The sequence below is a fragment of the Rattus rattus genome, chromosome 11, assembly GCF_011064425.1.
Source record: "Rattus rattus isolate New Zealand chromosome 11, Rrattus_CSIRO_v1, whole genome shotgun sequence".
Classification (NCBI taxonomy): Eukaryota; Metazoa; Chordata; class Mammalia; order Rodentia; family Muridae; genus Rattus; species Rattus rattus.
In genome coordinates, this window is record NC_046164.1 from 73,546,182 (window position 1) to 73,569,139 (window position 22,958).

Sequence of the window (22,958 nt, forward strand, 5' to 3'; positions counted from 1 at the left end):
TGTGGTTACTGTGCTTTATAGTAGACACTTTAACTTACTACAACATGCCTGCAAATAAAGCTAGTGCGAGCTTTGTAAAGTAGAATTCTATGGTGCTCAATCTCCATTTCATCATCTTTTTTTTTTTTTTTTTTTTTTTTTGCTATCTGTATTAGTTTTTTGGGACTAAGGTTTATTTGGCATACCTGTCCCTGTCAAAATTCATCACTAAGTGAAATCAGGGCAGGAACTCAAACAGGACAGGACCTGAAAATAGTAACTAAAACAGAGACCAAAGAGGGAAACTATACTTACTAGCTGGCTTGTTCAGCCTGTTTTCTCATACCATCCAGGACACCTTCCCAGGAGGAGCCCCAGGATGGAGCTGCCCACAGTAGGCTTATTGTGGTTCTCTCTTCCCAGGTAACTTTGGCTTATATCAAGTTGACAAAGTAACTAACCACACTATTATCATTAATGTTTCTTCTAGATATATTACAAAATCCCTAATTCATGGTTACTATACCCACTGTGAAATGATCAACTATATCCTCTTCTTTTCCTTTTTCTGGTACTGGAATAAACCTAGGACTTTGATTGTGCTAGTCAGGTATTCTACCATTTTAAACTTGTATTGACCAGGCTGGCTTGGAGCTTGCCATCTTCCTGCATGGATCTCCCTGGTTTGGGGATTAAAAAACTTTGCCCTCCCAGGCCTGGTTTCAAAGAGCAAAAATATCTTTACCTGAACTCAAGACTTGTCTTTATTTAAAGATCTGTTAGAAGAGGCCTAGAAGAAAGCCCTTTAAACAGGGCCAAGTCAGTCCTGCTAAAAAGATCTAGCTCAACGGTATGGCCTGAGTTAAATGACACCTTTTTACTCTGGTGGCTTAGAACTGGACCATCTGTGTACTTCTGACTATTACATTTATGGTTCCCAAGTAGTGGCTTACTATATAACAATTTTTGACCACTCTCAAAAAACCTCTTCCAACACTTGGCATTTAGTCTGGTAAAGGCAGAGCGCTGCTACAACCTCCTAAAATTCACTGAAGTTTCCGACAGGGTTTCTCCTCTGCTTGGATCCTCTGACCTCATTCAGCAAAGTGCATCAAAGCACAAAGCTTGGACAATCATATAACTTAGGTAATGTGTTTCTGTTCTCAGTGAATATGGCTCTGTGTTAGTTACTGCCTAAGGTCAAGAACAATTTCATGTATTTTGTTTACCCAGCTTTTTAGTTTTTTATGGTGGGAAAGGTAGACTCAAACAGGTTATACCATCATAGCTCGACTATTTAACTTTTTGTACATACAGGAGTCTGAATGATAGAAGCCATTATAAATAGGGCTTTATAGTGTAGAACTGGCAAGAGCCTAGAAAAGCTCCCCTCTAGTCTGTACATTGTACCATATGTGACTACAGAACTGGCAAACTAACCCATGACAAGAACAGCTCAACCATCTTCAAGCTTGGGATCTCATGGCTCAGCAAGCAGAATCAGATGCACTCCATCGTCGGGTTCTACCTGCTCTCCCAGTCCTGTCCATCTCCCATGAAGTCTGGGAACCCCTGTCATCATGTCAGGCGTTACTAAATTAGCTTCCCAGCAAGACAGACTTTGGGGAAGTCTTCCACCTTCTCATCCAGCCAACAGTTCAGATAAAGTGGCCTTGCTTGCATCAACAATTTCTCTCTCGGCTTTACTGGCTCACCATGCAACAAGCAGTCAGACCAAGGTAAATGAAGACAAGTCGTGATGAAAGAGTAAACTGGCTGGGAAAGATTCCGAAGTAGCTATGCACTAAAAGCAGAACTTTAAAATATGTAAGAAGAGGGGGTGGGAACACACACATATGCACAAATACACGGATGAAAGATCAGCAGCCATAATTTGTGATTTTACTGTTCTGGTGTGTCCACACATAAGGAGCATGCTGCAGTATGTACATGTGTGTAAGTGTACATGTGTGTGCTTGTGAAAAGGGCAAAATGTCTCTTCCCCTATAAATTGCCACGTTTTTAAGATTTTTATTTTATGAACATGACTGCATAATATATGCACTACTGTACATAAAATAAGCCTCATGACAGAGGTCATATAGCATGTTGGTACTGGGAACCAAATCCAGGTCCTTGGCAAAACCAAGAGCTCTTAACTGCCAAGCCATCTCCAGCCCTAACTTAAAATAAATGTTAATATCTGTTTATTGATTATTTGGGAATCTCACATCATATACTCTATTTTGGTCACTTCCCAGTCTTCACGAGTCCACCCCCTGACCCTCATGATCTCTCTCACCCCTACATATTCTATGTATGTGAGTACACCGTCGCTGTCTTCAGACATACCAGAAGAGGGCATCGGATTCCTTTACAGATGGTTGTGAGCCATCCTGTGGTTACTGGGAATTGAACTCAGGACCTCTGGAAGAGCAGACAGTGCTCTTAACCACTGAGCCATCTCTCGAGTAACACCCTTCCCCCATCCCCCAGAAAAGATAAAAAGGAAAAGAAAGCCCATTTCGTGTGGTCCATATATTCACTGGAGCATGATCAAATTCCTAGTGGGCAGCCCCCCAGGAAAGGATGAGTCATTCTCTGCCTACATCCGTGCCAGAAGCCATCAGCTAAGGAGAGTCAAGCAGTAGCCTCTGTAGCTCTGACCACATGGGGCCACCAACATGGCCCTTGGCTGTATCAGGACCACTGATCTACTCATTACCCTCAAGGCAGCTGGGACCAGGAGTCTGTCTCCTCATGGTCTCAGGTGATTAAACAGGCCACTTATACCAGCATGGCTCCTGAGGCAGCCAAGCCTGAGGATATCACCAAGACTGCATACCTCCACCTGGATCTCAGGCTTCATCCAGGTCTGGGCCAGCAGAATGGACCAATGATACCAACACATCTTCTGGTGGTATTGCAGACCACAGTGGTCCTTCAAGGAAGTCCAATCAAGAAAGTGAACTGTTCCTCATTTCAGGCCTCTGTCATTGCCCAGGGCCAGTGGGATCCTGTAGCCCAGCAGCATGTTGGGGGACTGAGTCTGCATCATAAGCTGTTGTATACCATCCTGCTGGCCCTACTGGGGAATGACAGCATGTAGACCTCAGCCCTCTCTCTCTCACCTGTCCACCATCACAGTTTCAAGTCCACAGCTCTCTCTAGCACAGGCACCAGTTTTTCTCTTTCTTTCCTACCTCTCCATTACATATTTACTCACTGTAGTGGTGCTCGAGTGTCTTCTAGCACCTTCTAATGAGATTTTCAAACAAAATGAAAAATTTTGATTTACAGTTAACAGAACAGGAATACTTATATTCTCTCTTATTCCAAGTGGGTTTTTCTAGGAGTAAAGTTGGCTAAATAACTGACAGTATTCTTTTTAGATTCTACAGTAAAGTTACAAAAAGTCTAACATCCAGGCATGTCCGCCGTAAGGTGGATACATGTGAAAGAAAACCCAAGTCAAGCAAGCCAACAAAAGCAGAATTTACTGGCTCACGGGACACTGAGGCAAAGCACCAAAATAGAAAGAACTGAAGAGAGCAGGCCCTCAAAAGCTCAGTGCCACCAGATCCATTTCTTCATTTCATGCTACTCTTTACTTTCCTGGCTTCATCCTCTCCCTCTGCAGCTACATCATCTGCCTTTGACAGAGCGAGAGGAGAGAGGCACCACGCAGCTAGAGGCAGTCCCAGCTTCACAAGCCCACAAGGAAACTGACAGCTCATTCTTATCGCTTCTGTTACCAATACAGTAGTCTATGTGTCCTTATGCATTTATATTAATGTTTTATACATATGTTATATGATAATGAGCAATATATAATTAATTATATATTATGGGCAATATATTATTATATATTGACCCTTCGTGCAATGCCTTATACCCATCAGCACAGGATGAACCAGTAAAGAAAACTGCTCTAGTCTAGTAGACATGGTCTACCCTTGAGCCAATAAGGAAAAAAAAAGGAGTGAAATCCTTACTGAATATATAATGTAATAGTTTGGCCATTATATACATTGACTGACTTATTCTTCTAATTTGCTTTAAAAAAAAAAAAAAAAACAACTTTGTTTTCAAGTGTTGTGCCTACATGTGTGTGTATCATATGCATACCTGGTACCCACAGAGGCCAGAAGAGAGCCAAATTGGAGTGGCAGATAGTTGTAAGCTGCCACATAAGTGCTACAAGTCCCCTATTACAGCAACAAGGACACAACCACTGAGCTATCTCTCCAACCCCATGTTGATTTATTTTGATATCATAAATTAAATGTAAAAGACCTCAAAAAATTTAGAACTCCAGCAAATACCCTATTCCTTTTACTAATATATTATTATAATTTCTATATGCTTAAAAAAAATCTAGTTTAAGGATAAAGTCTAGGAATTAACAATAATTGTACTAAATGTAGAAAACAATCTCACTCTCACAAAAGTCACTGAAAAAGTTCCACTACAGGGAAAAAGGGAAAGATTCATAAAAGTCAACATGATAATTTAGTAATCTCCTCTTTCAATATATTTGATGGTCTAGGTTTAAAAGTAGAGTATAGACTCATACTATTGGTGATCACATAGTCATCATAGCAATGACTAAAACTCATAAAGCACTCAAGGTTCTAAGTTATCTCTAGAGAAATGGTTCTCCCTTTTAAAGAAGAACAAAGAGTATGGATTTGTAAACTGGAAAGAAATCCAAAATTACCCCGCATATCTAGGTTTTAAATTACTTTGTTTCAGAACAAATTCAAAACAACTGAGTATTAACTAGAAGCTGGCAACCTCAAATTCTTTGCTGGTCTCCTGAAGCAATTAGCTATCTGCTACAGTTTTTATCTTTCCAGTACTTCCAGTCCCATGCACAGCCTTTTGTTCCACTTCACAATACTACACTCACTCGAAAGTATATAATGACCTAAAAGTTACAGGAAAAAACCTTTCTATCAACATGTTATCTTTTCAGCTTAATCTAGAGCAACAAAATATGATATTTTTAATAAATAGTAAATTGACATTTATGATGAACTGAATACAAGGTAAAATTTATTATTTGTTAACACAAAGTTCTGTTACATTCTAAAATTCAGAGTCAATAAAAATGAAGCATTGTAGAAAATGTATGAGTCGATTCTTGGCTTCTAACAGCCACAACATACAGTACATTCTTTTAAGTGCCTCATCATTTATTAATCAACCATAAGATTCTACAAGGCAGGCAATATTGCCCTTGCTTTACAAAGAGGGAAATTAAGATAACAGAGAAGTTAACCTTCTCAAGTCATGAACTTAACCAATAAATATGTTTAAGATGCAGGTTTAAATCATATAAGAAATTAAGTAGGACCAGTACATGCAGAACCAATTCAAAAACAAAGGTCAGCTGAGGGCTAGGTTCAATACCCTGCAAGCTGTAACTGAACGAATTGTTCGGGGTTTGTTGCTTTGTTTTTTGAGATTTATTTTATTTATGTGTGTAAGATTTTGCTGAGTGCATGTATGCGCACTATGTGCCTGCAGAGTTAAGAAGGAACTGGCTCCCCGGAACTGGAGCCTGGATGGTTGTAAGCTACCTTGTGGGTGCTAGGGAATCTGAACCCAGGTCCTCTGCAAGGACAGGTGCTCTCAACCACTGAATCTTCTCTCTAGCCACACTTACTTTTTAAACACCGTTGTTAAAACACTACATATAGAAAAGGCTGAAGGAAAGGGAAAAAAAAAAAAAGATAAAAAGAAACTAAGAATTTTTTTTTCAATGTAATGACCAGGTCCAAACAACTGGAAAGATGGCAATCTGTGGTGGCAAATTAGACGAACGGATGGACAGATGGACAGACGTAAGGATGGGCAGAAGTGAGGAAGGGAGGAAGGAAAAGAAAGAAAGAAAGAAAGAAAGAAAGAAAGAAAGAAAGAAAGAAAGAAACTAAGAAAGAAAGAAACTAAGAAAGAAAGAAAGAAAGAAAGAAAGAAAGAAAGAAAGAAAGAGAGAAAGAAAGAGAGGAAGGAAGAAAGAGAGGAAGGGATAGATAGATAGATAGATAGATAGATAGATAGATAGATAGATAGATAGATAGATAGATGTAATATATTCCTTAAATAAAGCAAAATAATTTTAACTTTTGAGAAGCATACTCTGGAGAAAACAGTTGAAAACTAACTTTTTAATTCCTAAACACTTGAACTACATCAAACAGCTAAACAATCCATCTTATTTATAGCAAAATACTATCTTGCTTAATACTTTCTTCAGGATTAACATATTTTACTGAGAAGTAAAAAGTTCTACCACAATCAAAATGGGTCAATCTAAGCATACTCCAGCTTATCTCTGAAAAAATATGTGTGTTTTCTCATCTCTAAGACACCTTTAAACAGAAAACTTGTATGCTCCTGAAATTTCCATTCCAACTGGAAATAAAAACAAACTTTCTTAGTGATTATAAAAGTTTAGTTGGCCATCAAAAACCAATTATGGCTACAAAATCAAATTTAAAGATGGAATTGCAATCTCTCCAATCCGCAAAGCATCATGTGTAGTAGTATCTATTTCACGATATTAAGGCAAGCTCACTTTCCAACCATCTTTATTCCTAAAATGTATCATAGGAACAGGCAAAGGACCTGGTCTTGCTTTGGTTTCCTCCAGTCTGTTTAATTAGGAGACGGAGCCTACGGTGTCTGCATGAACATGATACGTGTGCTTACTTCTGAGCTAAGTATACTCCTTTAGCTCTAGAAAACTGATCTGCATTGAGCTTCTTGAGTTAACCCTTAGTCACCATAAGGCTATTCCTGTCCAAGGCCTAAAAAGGGAAAAGGCAATTCAGTCCCACAATGGCACTACCATAATGAACTCTCAATTTATTGCTCATCCTAAAATTATGTAAGATTGCTAGCAAAAAAAAAATGTTAATCTATATATAATGGGATAGTAGTGCCTACTTCTGTGAAAGGTCCTTCCTATGTGTAGCATTACTCTCAGGAGGTACAAGTAAGAGCTCATCTTGATTTCTTGGCTGCTTTTTACTGATGTAATCACAGCATAAGCTTTGAAATAGAATCCTGGGATAGGTCATTCCCTTCAGTGTCTACCATTGCTCCTTAGTGAGTCAGCTTCTGGACTATTGCCAGCATGCTTTCTACTGGATTTAGCGTGAAAATATATTTTTGGAGAGTAGGGAGAACAGGTAAAACAACACATTTCAAGGCTCCCTAAAGTACTTATTAAGCAAGGGATACAGATACACATCAAAGCAAGCCACTCAAATGTTTGAATAACAATCAACTTTCCCCCATACACAAATAAAAAGTTTGAATTAAAAGAAAGAAATAAATGATACGGCGGGCAGAATTTTACAAGACTGCCTTGTATGAATGTGTCTAACTTTTTCATATCAGGCAAGAATATCACTTAAGTGGAGGAAAGTGTAGTCCCCATACTTTATAAGAGAAAGCTATTTCTCTTTTTTTAAAAAAAAAAAAAAAAACAATTAATTCTTAGAGAAAGTTAAAAAAAAAAAAAAAAGAGCCAGGCACAATGGTACATCCCTTGATCTCTGAGTTTGAGGCCAGCCTGGTCTACAAAGTGAGTTCCAGGACAGCAAGGACTACACAAAGAAACTCTATCTCAAAATAACAACCACCAAAACAAACAAACAAGCAAACGAACAAACGAACCAGACTACAGTCTTGCTAGGCAGTGGTGGCATATGAGGCAGGTGAATCTGTAAGTTCAAAGCCAGTTAGGTCTAACAATTCCAGGACAGCCAGGGCTCCACAAAAAATCCTGTCTTGAAAAACATGGTCTTGCATGGTGGCACATATTTTAATTCCAGCACTCAGACAACAGAAGCGGGTATGTGGGCTGGAGAGATGGCTCAGCCTGATAAAGGCTGGGCTCACAACCAGAAGCAGGTATGTGAGTCTGTGAGTTCAAAGCCATCCTACTCTATGTAGATAGTTCTAGGACAGCAAGGACTGCAAAGAGAAATCCCATCTTGAAAAAGCAAAAAAATTATATATATAATATATAAAAGTTTATGCAGTTTTAGTAAAGTCTTCCTCACCAAAAACATGTAAAAGATGATTTAATCTCTAAGATGAGTAAGCTGTACATATAAAATAAAAATAAATTCTAGACATTTTAGGATATATTATGTAATTAGGATATATTATGTAATTCAATTTAAATAATAAGGTCAAGAAGTAGATTTAAACAGCTTACATTAAGTTACTTAAAAGAACATCTTAAACTACTTTATGCAAAAAAGGGCCCAAGCACCAACTCATAAACCCTCTAACGTACAAATATAACACTTGTTTAGCATGCTCAAGATCCTGAGTTCAACCCTCAACATAGTTATATAGTCAAGAAATATGGACACAGCTGAAACTGTAAGAAAATGGATCTCCCTTTATTATACCGATATATCCTCCTGCATAAATCTTCCTCTGCTATTTATCCTCCTGGAATAAATTATCTATCATTTTTCAGTATTTTTGATTCTTGCATTTTCTTCTCTAATGCTCAGTGTTCCCTAGTTGAAAAAAGATGTTATCATTGTCACTGTAATGATAATAGCATCGCTACAAACAGCAAAAACATAGCCTTTACCACTGGCTAGCTTCCACAATAAACACTTGCTAAATCCTTACAGGAGTGTCATAATTCCCATTTCTAAAAAGAAAACAGAGAAGTTAAGGAAGTTGCCCTAAAAATCACAGGAAATTTTTACTGACAGACTTTGACAACCATCCTACTATAAAATTCATCCTATTGACAATTTAAGAGCCACTAAAAACAAAATATGACTTTAACACTAAGACAGTCTGTGTATCCATTAATAAGGATGCATGAATTAACTTCTTTAATTTTAAAAATTTCTGAGGGGGTTGGGGATTTGGCTCAGTGGTAGAGTGCTTGCCTAGGAAGCATAAGGTCCTGGGTTCCGTCCCCAGCCCAAAAAAAGAAAAAAAAAAAAAAAAAAAAAAAATTTCTGAGGCTGACAAGCTGGCTCAATGCATAAAGGTGGCTACTACCAAGCACAACGTTCTCTGCCTAGTACCGGTCCACAGGGTGAAACTGCGCTTACTCCCATCAGTTGTCCCCTGACCTCCAGGGGCATACAAAGGAACTTAAACGAACAACACAATAAAAATATAGTTAATTTTAAAACATTTTAGTAGTATTTTATGTGTATTTGACTGTGTTTATATCTGTGTACCAAATGTATCTGATGCTTTTGGAGTCCAAAGGACCGACTCTCCTCAAACGAGCTACAGATGATTGAGTGCCAGCACCGTATGGATGCGGAGAATCAAATCTGAGTCCTTTGCAAGAGCTCTGCAACCCCAATAAACTTTTTAAATAAAAGGAAAAAATTGATTTACAGTTAACAGTTTAAGAATACTCATATAAACAGGTTATTCTCATTTACTTTCTAAGTGGGTTTTTCTAGGAGTGAAGTTTGCTAAACAACTGACAATATTCTATGAAAATTACCAGCCTTTTCAGATTCTGTAGTAAAGTTACAAAAGGTCTAGTGTCCCAGCATGTTGTCCATGAACATGTCCCAGAACCGTTATGAGTATGCCAATACGCTTATAGTTAATGTCACATCACATCAAAATGTTGGATCAGAGCCAGGCAGTGGTGGTACACAGCTTTAATCCCAGAACTCAGGACAGGAAGCAGAGGCAGGTGAGTCTCTTGAGTTCAAGGTCAGCCTGATCTACGATGAGTTCCAAGACAGCCAAGGCTACACAGAGAAACCCTGTCTTAAACAAACAAACAAACAAATAAACAAACAGGGGCTGAAGACATGGCTCAGCGGTTAATAGCACTGACTACTCTTCCAGAGGACCTGGGTTCAATTCCCAGCAACCACATGGTGGCTCACAACCACTAATCTGATGCCCTCTTCTGGTGTGTCTGAAAACAGCTACAAAAGTACTCATATAAATAAAATAAAACTTTAAAACAAACAAAAAGCTGGGTCAGCTAGACATTGTATTTGAGTGTACATTCATGTAGAGGGCAGAGATCAGGATCAGGGGTCTTCCTCAGTCACTCTCCACTTTATTTTCTGAGATAGGCTCTCTGACTGAACCCAGAACCCATGATTCCACTAGGCTTGCTGGACAGTGAAGTCCCTTGCCTTACCCAGCACTGGGATTAGACACGCAGCACACCTGTGTTTTTATGTGGGCGAGAGGGTGCAAAATCGCATCTTCAGGCTTGCATATGTTCTACCAAGCACTCTTCCAACCGAGACATCTCCTCAACTGCAGGCACCTTTTTTCTTCATCATAAAACAATAAATACATGAGCATACGTACATGTGTATACATAAGTAGCTTTCTAGAATCTTTATAATTATCAAAACCTGAAAACAATATGAATAAGCTAAGGGATAAACTGTGGCATATTCATACAACAAAATACTATTCTGAAGTAATAAAAACTGATTACTGATAACCAAAACAGGATGAATATCAAATTACACTACATCAAGTACAATATGCCAGTCTGTAACCTCTGCCCTTCAAAGGCAGAATAGAATCACTGCAAGTTCAAGGCCAGCCTAATACACATAGGAAGTTTCAGGACAGCCAGAACAACATATAGTGAGACACCAGCTCACAATTTAAAAAAACTGCATGCGGTGTGACCTATGCATAGAATTCTAAAATAGACAAAGCCAAAGAGAAAACAAACAGCAGAGACCAGATTAACCACACAAAGGACTGGAAGAAAATGCTTAAGATTATCAAACAAACTATTCTTCCTTGATCATAATAGTTTTTACACTATTATGTAAAGTATATCTTAGTAAAGAATAATTTTTAACCATAGATGTGATAGAATCTTAATTATGTCTAATAACAGAACAAGATAATGTGTGGGAGGGAACAAGAAACTTTTTTTCATTATATACTTTACCTAGAAGTCCAAAGAATGTTTGTAAAATCCTTCAAGAGGCTGAGAGATGGCCAGTGGTTAAGAGCCCTCGCTGCTCTTCCAGACTCTTGGTTCTGAGCACTTACACGGCAGCTCACAAGAGTCTAACTCCAACTGCAGAGAATCCAGACCCTCTCCTGACCTCTAAAGACACCAGGTACACATGTGGTACACAGACATACATACAGAGAACACACTCACTCATGTTAAAATAAATAAATGAATAAAAAGTCTTTCACACACATACGCCAGAGAGGAGGTTGGAGGACGACAGGCAGAGTCAGCTCTCTCCTTCCAGAATGTGAGCTACAGAGACTGAACGCTGGCTGTCAGTCTAGGTGGTAAATGTTTTCACCCACTAAGCCATCTCACCAACCCCAACTCATTTTACTTTATTTAATATTGTATGTGTGTGGCATATGTGAATGCAGATTCATGCATGCCACAGTTTACATGTGAAGGTCGGGGGAAATTTTTTAGGTAGGAGTCAGCTTTCTTTCCATTCTGGATCCCAAGGATCAAACTCAAGTCACCAGACTTGAATAGCAAGCCCTTTTATCTGCTGAGCCATCTCACAGGCTCTACAATAGTAGTTCTCAACCTGTGAGTCCAGACCATAGAGGTCACATATCAGTTGTTTACATTATGATTCATAGCATTAACGAAATTACAGTTGTGAAGAGCGACAAAACAATTTTATGGTTGGAGGTCACCATAACATGAGGAACTATGTTAAAGGGTCGCAGCGTTAAGAAGGTTGGAAACCACTGTTTCACAGCCAATCTATAAATAACCAAACAGTTCTATTTTATAATCTCTTCCTACTGTTCGTCGAGGTAACTGCTTCACATTAAGATTCTATAAATGGTGAGGCGGTAGCTGTGGTGGCAGTGGTGGGGGGACATACTCAGGAGGCAGAGGCAGGTGGATCTCTGTAACCCCAGCAATGATGAGGCAAAGGCAGTAATACTTAGCTGCATTAAGTATTAGCTCCATTTTTTCTATCCCCTAAACATGTTCTTTTAAATTCAAGATCTTTCATACTAGACCACCTTTCCTCCCAGTCCAAGTTCTCTGTGACCAAGCTCCTGAATATATCCTAGCCTCACTGTTAAATACATAAGGATCTCAGTTCAGTCCTTTACCAAAACTCCCTTTCCCTTTCAATTAGCACACTTCTATTTATTCTTGCAGGCTCAAATTCTATTAACTTCAAACTGCTGTCTTACCCACCATTCAGCTGATCAACAGATGTATACGTCCTATGAGGAGCTAACTAGCTAGCTTCCATGGGATTATCACTTCACCATTTCTGAGTACAGTACAGGATCACTGTTTCCAATCTTTCCATAGCTCTAGGCAGATTACCACCCAACACCTCCTCCCTGACACTGCCTTTCATTTCAAAAGCCTAAAAGGACTCAGTACAGACAGAAGAAGAAAGTTCCAATATTTTAATGACTGGAGTCTAACAATTTGTGGACTATACTTGAGAAGCTTATCTTTGACTCCACTTTCCTCTATTCTGTGCTGGTAAAACTACAACAGTTTTTAAATTAATTTTTCAAACCTACTCTTTTTCCTAACTATAAGGAAACATACTTGTTAGAGAAAACTAGTCAATTATAAAAGAACATAAAACAAAAAAGTCATATTATCTCACCAGACAGCTATTAATCACTACTAACACTTCTACCCATAGTCTGTTCTTCTGTGTATAAGCATATTAATTAGTTTATCAAACCAGATTTTAAGTAACACAGAACAAGGGAGAGATCCTGTTTCTCTGAAAGATTCATTTTTTGTAGTGTTTTATGAATATATGCTTAAAGGAATGAAGAAAATGAGACAGGTGAAGGGAATCAACCTTACTCCATTTCCTTCACTCCCACAACAAACTATGAAAAGGAGTTTAAGAACATTATACAAGACAAAGCACATTGCTTATATATTTAGTAAAGGGACTTTTAAGAGATTAATTTTTTTCAACCCTTGAAAATACTTTGAGAGGTAAAGGGATAGCTGAAAGTTTGATCTACAACTACTGACCTTACAAAAATACCTTCTCTACACATTACATAAAACAATAATCTGGACTAGTAAAATAGTTCAATGGGTAAAAGTGCTTTCCATGCAATCCTGGCTACCTGAGCTTGATCCAAGAAACCCAGGGTTCAACTCCCAAATCCTGGCCTCCACATGTATTCTGGTATATAGAAATACATGATAATAATAAATAACATCATAAATGATGTTTTCAAAAGAACAATTTAATTTATGTTCATGTGAGTAAGTGAGTATGTGCTGGTCAGGCATGATGATATATGGATATAATCCCAATACCTAGGAGGCTGAGGTAAGATCAGGCTGTGTAAGTCTAGCCTAAGTTCCATGAGATGTCTCAAAAAAAGTTGACAATTTAATCAGCCTGTAAATACTTAAATTTATAAAGCACCTAATGTCAAATCCTCTAAGTTACAACATCTCCAATAACAGTGGTCTCAAATCCTTGTGGCATCTAAGATGCCCAAGAAGGATCTCTCTCTCTCTCTCTCTCTCTCTCTCTCTTTAAAATAAGAGAGAGTGAGTTTCTCTGTGTAGCCCTGGCTGTCCTGGAACTTGTTCTGCAGATCAGACTGGCCTGGAACACAGAACTCAGGCCTGTCTCTGCCTCCTGGGTACTGGGATTAAAGGTGTGTGTCACTACTGCCCAGCAGAAAGGAAGAACCTTCCATATCAAACTGCACGAGATTAAAAGAAAGATACCTGGTCTGTGTCCAAGGTACCTTACGAAGCAACCACCTTCAACATTAAGTATTTCATTCCTTTTAGTTGACAAAAAGAAAACCATTCAAGCTGCTTAATTATAATCTCTTTTCACAATCTCTGAGATTTATCTTTCTTTGACAATGACCATACAAAACAAGAAATAAGTTCCCTAAGATAGAGAAGAGGGGGAGACAATTTTTTTCTAACTCAAGAAAATGTTTCCTAACTTCCTAACTTATGGGTAAAGGGGCACCAAGTCAAAAACAACTTCTGAAGTTTAAAAGTTGCCAACAGGAATGGAGGCACGTGCTTCTAACCCTAGTGTTTAAGGGGTATAAGCAGGAGAACTGCAATCCAAGGCAGTGTGGGCTGCAGACTAAGACTGAAGCCAGTCTGAGAAACTTAGTGAGATCCTGCCTCAAAATAAAGAGCACCAAGTAGGCTGGGGGCTACGCCTCAGTGGGAGAGTGCTCACCTGGATAAGACCTTGGGTTCAGTTCCCAGGCCAAAAACAAGGAGGAGGAGCAGTCATCACAACTCGGTAAAGCATTTTTACAATGGTACAGACCAGGCCCTTCCAAATGGAGAGTCAAAACAGGTCACCAGGTACTCTGCAAGCAAAGGAAAGCAAACAGCAATCACACTTCTTTACTCAGTCTCCAAAAACCAAACTCGGTAAAAGAACAAGGATGCTTTACAGGAGAGCTGCTTTCACAAACTGTGGACGGCTCTATGTAGTCTCAGTTCTTCCGAGGAGAAGTAGACTCTACTGTTCCTTATCTTTTGTCTTTTCTAATTCAATTAGTCAGCAATCACAAAAAGTATTAAGTTGATGATTGAGATGTACTTTATCCTTATTACAAATGACTCTCGAGAGCATGGGGCACTTTATAAAAATTATAATCCAACTAAACAGAATCATTCGATCTCTCATAACTGGAGAAATGCCCGATCAGAGGCAGAGGCAGAGGCAGAGGCAGAGGCAGAGGCAGAGGCAGGGGCAGAGGCAGAGGCAGGTGGATCTCTGAGTTTCAGTCCAGACTACTCCTCATAGCCGTTCTTCCAGCCTAGTGAGTCACATGTCTCAAAAAAAAACAAACAAACAAAAAAAAAAACAACAATTTTTCCACCTTAGAAATCTTAAGCATTGACAGCCAGAGCAGAATACAATATACCTCAAGAGATGTCTCACTGGGTGAAAGAAAAACAGATTTAGGCTTCATTTGTAACTTTCATTCTTGTTTGTTTTTTGTCTTCCATATCATACACAAATACATAGTTTGCAAATTAAACACCAAGGTATTAAAAATTAGTGCTCAAACTTTTGTACTAATGGTGCAAGCAACCAAAAAAACCTCATCCCCAGAGACCTAAAGCACTGCTTTATTATTTAACTCATGTTTACCCCTCCACAGTTAAACTATAGAGGTTAAGTCTTGGTGCTGAAAAGAGAATAGAAAAACTAATCCACTTTAATGTCAGAGTTACAAGCTGTAATTGGTAAATTGCTAGTGTGAATTATGGAAATAGGTTTTAACATGTTGATGGAAAATTAAGACATCGATCCTATTAATATGATACCTTCAATATATCCAAATTTTAAAACACCTTTATTTCAAGGGATAGACTCTAAGCATTGTTCAAGGTTCTTGATCCAATAACCAGAAAAGCAAAAACAATAACAACAAAAAATACCCTACGACCTGAAAAGCAAACTTACAAGATTAAAAAAACAGCACAACTGCAGGAAAATGTCCACACCAGTTCATCATAGCACTGTTTAAAAAAAAAATTAAGGTAACATAAATTAACAAAAAATTGCTGTAAACTATGATTATAGAATATGATTACAGAATATTCTCCATCATGAGAATATAAATTTCACATGGAAAGCTTTTCTTGTAAGTATTCCAATTGATAACATATAACGAAAGAGTTAATAACTGTTAAATTCAAGCTGGATAGACCACCTCTACTTTTACGTATTCTCCTGGGATGATTCAACTGGTTTGACCGTGGGTTGGTTGCTTGGGCTTGGGAAGTGTTTTGCTGTAGGCTTTTTCTGACAGAATCGCCTGCAGCCCAGGCAGGCTCTAAAGTCACTATGTAGATAGTCAGCCTTAACTGGCCCTCTTGCATCCACCTCCCAAGTGCTGAGATTTCACACGTGCACCACCACACCCCGCATAACTTGTGGGATTTTTACAATGAACATCTACTCTAACATTCTGAATCAGAAATAAATTTACTTTAAAAGCAAACTATATGAGAAGAGGAGATGTGAGGAGTGGGGGAAGAAAGAGGGGAAAGGGGGGGAGGTAAACAATATATCTTCCATCCTATGAGGAATCTAAATGTAACATACATATTATCATACATATATGTGCATATGTGTATATGTGCATATATATATACATATATATATGTATATATATAATATATATGAATGAATGACATGAAATCAGAAGAGGTAGGAAAAGGCCACCATAGGAAGCGTGGAGCAAAGGGCAATGGGCAAATGAATTTATATGCAAAGTATAATGTTATAAATGAATGAAATTATTTTTACACTAAGAAAAAGACATTTTTAACCCAGCAAGGTAGTTCAGCAGCTGAAGAAGCTACTGCAAGAGTGACACAACCTTAGTTGAATCTTTGAGACCAACAGGATAGAACTACTTCAACAAGTGGTCTCCTGACCTCTACATGCCCACCTACATACCTACACCTATACATGAACACACACACACAATAAATTAAAATATAGTAAAAAACATTTTTAAACCTAAAAAAAGCTACAAGGGAGCTAACAAGCTCAATAGATAAAGTACTTGCTACAGTCATGAGAACCTGAGTTCACTCTCCAAATCACATCTAACACGTTGTGTATTGGTGGCTCGTGACTGTAATCCCAACGATGGGGAAGAGGCATAAACAGTAAACCATTGGGGTTGGAAGGCCAGCTTCTGGTCAGCTTACACAAATGCAGCTGCAGAGCACTGGTCCAATGAGAGGCTCTGTCTCAGATTACAAGATGAGTAGTCCTTAAAGACTGGCACCAAATCTTAGCGTCTAACCTCTGCTGAAATGCACATACACACACACATATACCTGCACATACATACACACATACACCCGCACATACACACATACACATACCTGCACACACACACATATATCTGCACATACACACATACATATACCTGCACATACATATACACATATACCTGCACATACATATACACATATACCTGCACATACATATACACATATACCTGCACATACATATACACATATACCTGCACATACATACACACATATACCTGCACATACACACACATATACCTACATATACACATACACATATACCTGCACACACACACACATATACCTGCACACACATACACACATATACCTGTACATACACACACACGTATACCTGCACATACACACACATGTATACCTGCACATACACACACACACATACCTGCACATACACACACATATATACCTGCACATACATACACACATATACCTGCACATACATACACACATATACCCGCACATACACACACACATATACCCACACATACATACACACACATACCCACACATACACACACATACCTGCACATACACACACACATATACCTGCACATACGCACACACATATACCCGCACATACATACACCCATATACCCACACATACATACACACACATACCCGCACATACATACACACACATACCTGCACATACATACACACATATACCTGCACATACATACACACATATACCTGCACATACATACACACATATACCCGCACATACATATACACACATACTCGCACATACATACACACATATACCTGCACATACATACACACATATACCTGCACATACATACACACATATACCTGCACACACATACACACACACCTGCACATACACACACACATATACCTGCACATACACACACACATATACCTGCACATACATACACACACATACCTGCACATACATACACACACATACCTGCACATACACACACACATATACCTGCACATACGCACACACATACCTGCACACACACATATACCCGCACATACACACACACATATAACTGCACATACATACACACATATACCTGCACATACATACACACATACACCTGCACAACACACACACATATATACCTGCACATACACACACATATACCTGCACACACATATACACATACACCTGCACAAGCACACACACATATATACCTGCACATACACACACATATACCTGCACATGCACACACACATATACCTGCACACACATACACACATATACCTGCGCATATCGATGCAGGCCCAGAGCTGGCCTGGAGCTCACTATGTAGACCAGGCAGCCCTCAAACTCAGAAATCTTCATGCCTCTGCTTCCAGAGTGTTAGGATTAAAGGTGTATGCCACACCTAGTATAAACTTAGATAATAATAATAAACACAGTCCCCAAATCAACAGTTTTACCATTAGCATGTATTGACATCCTTTTTAATGCTTTTTTTTTCAGTAACCACACTGACTTCATTACCCTGCAATATGCCACTTGCCATTTAGAAAACACAGTTCTGGGGCTGTAGAAATTGCAGAGGACCTGCTTTTGGTTCCCAGAAACCACATGGAGGCTCATAATCATCTATAACTCCAGCTCTAAGAGATCTGACATCTCTCTGAACTCTGCAGGCTCCTGCACATGCACACATACATATGGTATACATACATACACTTAAATTTAAAAATGTTTTAAAAAAGAAACAAAAATACATTTCTAAAACTTTACATAGAACAAAGCTAAGCTCTTTGCTCTAACCACCTACCACCACAGCTCCAAAATAAGAAAACAGATCAAATACAGCTAAGTGTATTCTACTTGATCCTTATGGGCATTTGAATTGATGGGCTTTACTTCAGTTCCAGTTCCCAACCAGGATTCACCCTGCAAGATGAGATCCCCTCTGCTGGAACCCCTGCAACCCCATGACTATTTCGGTAACAGATACAAGTGCTGAAAGGTTTCTCCACTTCGGCTGCATTCTCAGTGGCATTAGGAAATTCTGCATTTAACAATATGCTCCTGTTTACCTCTGCTCACTAGCCAACTCTATTTACTGGAGGATCGAGTGTGAGACAGGGTTACTCCGTGTATCCCTGGCTGTCCTAGAACACATTGTGTAGACCAGGCTGTCCTTGAACTCAGAGATGCACCTGCCTCTGCCTCCTGAGTATTGGCATTAAAGGCATGAGCCACCACTGCCAAGCTAGACAATCTAATACTTTCATGAAAATTTTTTTAAAAAAGAATTCTAAGGCAACAGGATTCTATCATTACATTTTTAGCTTCTTTTTCATGTGCCATTCCACCTGCTCTTCCCTCACAACCTATGAAATAAGTAGACACTGTTCTTCCGTTTAATAATGAGGGAATGTTACATGGCTTGCTAGAAACAAAAGGGCTAAGGAGTAGCACTAAGCGGACTCAAGACTCACTGAGCTATCCACTATTACACTAAAACAATTTTCATTTTTAGTGCAGGATACAAATATCAACTTTAAAAGGTTTTCTATTTTCTTCATACAATACAAAAATGAAAATGAAAGCACACCAGTATTAAGATCACAAAATTAAGATTAAAAATAGCAATGACATGTAGTAGTAGTAGTAGTCTTGAATTACTGGGAACCCTAGTTCAATCCAATCTGGATGTGACCTCAGACTTAATTTTAAATCGGTTTCACTGATTATGAAATTACATAGACATTCACCATCAACAGTCAGGGAGATAGCACAGGAGATAGAGGCACTCACAGCCAAACCTGCAACCTGAGTTCCACCCCCAGGACGCACATGGTGAATGGAGAGAATAACTCCTAAAAATGAATTTAAAATTACATAACTGGGTAATCCGTAAGAAACTACTAAACATAAAGTGTGCACAAACTTCTTCCAAACATTCTTAGAATTGTATCTTCATACCAGATTATGAAGGGCCCTCTGTGAAACTTGACTTGATTTCAACATAAAGAGAATTACAACAGCATAAGTGTGCTGTTTCTGCAAACTTGCAACATGCACTCAATTTCCTGAGCGCTTTTGAGAAATGTATGAAATCCATAAGCTAAAAGCAAAACTCAAAACAGAATACTGTTTCTGAGATTTTAGGGCAAATTTGTAAGAGTTTTGTTTCTTTTTAATTTCTTTTTTTGTGTATGTGTGCATATGTGTGTCAATGAACACATGTGGAGGTCAACTTAAGAGTTTTGTTCTCTCCTTCCACTGCGTGGGTCCAGGGGATCAAACTCAGGTTGTCAGGCCCTGCAGCATGTGTCTTTACCCAGTAAGCCATCGCTCCTGCTTCTGTTTTCGTTTTTTAAGACAGGATCTTACTATGAAGCTTTGGCTAATGTGGTACTTACTTAGGTGGCTGGCCCACAGTTCTCTCAAACTCTTGGCAATTTAGCCTGAGTTGTTGTTTCTTTTAAATAAAAATTACACTTTCGGGTTGGGGATTTAGCTCAGTGGTAGAGCGCTTGCCTAGCAAGCTCAAGGCCCTGGGTTCGGTCCTCAGCTCCGGAATAAAAAAAAATATATATTACACTTTCCTTTATTTAAAAAAAAATAATTAAAATGTGTAAAAACTTGGCCTCAGTATGAGATCTAAATTAGGTAGAAGGAAACTCAAGTCCAGAGAAGTAATATCCCAACAGCCATTAATGCCACAAACGATCCAGATCTATCCACCAGCACAGAATGTCCCATCAGTCTATACCACCTCTAAAGTCAATAAAAAGTGTGAAACCTAAAGTTGTAAATACATTAAGACTTCACAATCTATAGAAAACAGAATCTCTTACAGAAAAGTCCAAGTTTCAAAGAATGAAATGTAAGCCATCAAGAAATTCTTAATAACTAACACTAGTGTTTCTCATCAAGAAATTCTTAATAACTAACACTAGTGTTTCTCATACTAATACTATTCATTTGCTAAAAAAATATCTGGAAAGAAAATTCTGCTGAGAACTATGATAAGTAGTGGGATATCAGGAAACAGAACAAGACAAGGTTTCTGGTCTTAGAGAACAACTGGATGGGCCTCTTTATGATATGTCAGAATATATAATCCTATGCAACTGTTGTAATACTTTCATTTGCTTCTTCCAAAATTCTAGTACTCAACACACCTTTGAAATATGAATCCATCTCTTGATAACTCAGAATTCCAATTACCACAGAAAGTATAAACTAGGACTGGTAAGAGGGTTTTTAAACTGACTTTACCATACCTCACAGCCCGAAGCAAATTACAAGAACTTTTAACAACTACAGTACACCTTCCAGGTTCACAACCCGGTCTCAAATGACTGTAACACACCCTGCTACCCTCCACTTTACTGGAAACCTGAGTCAGACAGCTTAGAAGTAAATACAATGTTGGCATGTTAGAAGGCACCTTTAGGACCCCTCTGTGGGCTAGAAGCAGACTTCATGCCTCCCTTTATTTTCCCTCTATGTCTTTGGTGTATCTCTGGACATACCTTCAGTTAAACAACATTTAAGTTGATAAAATGTATTCTAATGCCTTCTGAACAGATTCATCATGCTGCTCACAGTTACCTAAAATGTAAAGATGGTAGAGGTAAAATACGTCTTCACAGGCAATCACTCTAACCTTCTAGAAGCTTTCAAACTTAGTTTAATAACATACTGCATAGCGTTTACTCGAAACGGTGTCATTCTGTAAACTCTTCTACGCACTCAAGTCATGGAAAAGAAGTCTTTCACTGGCCACCAACGCATGTTATTTGGTTTCCAAGTAAAAACACAGAAACATTGCAGAATCTCAAAGGAGGACTCCTTCACATCCCCACAAACAAAATCATCTTGATAAAGAACCATTCAATCGTAACCTCTGACGACTCACAGTTCACGTGAGAAACGAAGCTGAGCCCCCGCTACAAGAGCATATGCACTTTTAATACAAAAAAACAAAAAGCAAAAAAACCCTAAATGTCAAAAAGCCAAGCAGATGTCAAGATAGTAAGAAGCGTAAAAATGTAAACTTCATTCTGACGACGACTGAACATTAATATCTAACAAACCTGTGTGTTAATCCCCCAGGTGAGATGATCAGACTCCAGGTGACCTAATAGAGTGCTCAAACTCTACTTCAAATTTTTGCAATAAGTTTTCTGGCCCCAACATCATCTTGGGTCATGAAACGCAATACACCCAGTACAATTTCAACCCAAGAAATAACACTAATCTTTTGCAGAGCTACTTGAGCAGTGCTCCCTGAGCTCCTTCAACCACCCCTGGACCTTCGTTCCCCTTCAAGTACTACCAGGTCAGGAAGATGCCCTGCTGCAGTTAGGCTGAGGCCCGCACTGCTAGCCCGCGGTTTCCAACAGCACGACCTCCGGCCACTCGCCACTAAGGACTCCCAAAGTCTCGGCCAGGGCCTCAGGCCACACGCTCACCTCCCGGAGGCCCGGGAGCGTTTTCCAGGGCGCCCGAGCGGTAGCTCCCAACACTCGGCAGTGCTGCCCACCGCCAGGTTCAGGATGGCCGCCGAACTCGGCGACCCCGCCTCCCCCGACTCGCCCGGCCGGGCCTCAGTGCTCCATTCCGAGAGCTTGCCCCGGGAGGCCGCGGCCACCCCAGCCCTCGGCCCGCCACCGCCTCCCCGGCCGGTGACAGCCGCCGCACCCGGCCCAGGCCCGCCCCTCCTCCAGCACCTCCTCGCCACCGGAGCCGGAGGGTGGGCTTCTTACCGGGAGGCAGGACATGGCGAGGCCCGCCACCGCACGGCCTCCTCCGCCACCCCAGGAGGCTGCCAGCCAGGGTCGGCGGGGGGCAGCGCCTGGGCCGCTGGAGCGTCTCCACCGGCTGCTCCGCCGCCACCGCTGCCGCCGCCGCCTTCTCACAACCACAACAACATGGCGGCAGCGGCCACACAGAGCGCGCTCCCGAGACCGATCGGAGCTGAGAGCGGGGGCGCGCGCGCACGCCCCGGCGCGCTGTCCGCGGTCGGGGGAGGTGGGGCGGAGTGCGCTGGCCGTCACGGGATGGACGAGGGCGGGGCCTGGCGCGTTGGTCACGCCCCAGGATGTGGGCGGGGCTGCAGGTCCCCGGAATGTGGCTGCAGAGAGGCAAGAGAGGAGACAGACTAAGGAAAGAACAGAAAAATGAGAA

The 22,958-nt window shown here is 39.9% G+C and overlaps 1 protein-coding gene across 7 annotated transcripts in view; it reads right to left on the bottom strand.

Moving 5' to 3' along the window:
* Mtmr3 (myotubularin related protein 3) overlaps positions 1 to 22,731 on the bottom strand; it is a 118,243-nt gene extending 95,512 nt beyond the window's left edge. For 4 of the 7 annotated variants that reach the window (XM_032916850.1, XM_032916852.1, XM_032916846.1 and 1 more), the window contains exons 1-2: positions 22,538 to 22,731; positions 14,196 to 14,331 (exon numbers count right to left, since the gene is read on the bottom strand). The gene's annotated coding sequence lies outside the window, so the exon portion shown is untranslated. Of the gene's footprint in view, positions 1 to 14,195; positions 14,332 to 15,440; positions 15,497 to 22,537 lie in introns of all 7 variants that reach the window. The other 3 variants (XM_032916851.1, XM_032916847.1, XM_032916848.1) reach the window with 2 other exon arrangements.
* Between the last annotated feature and the right edge of the window lie 227 nt (positions 22,732 to 22,958).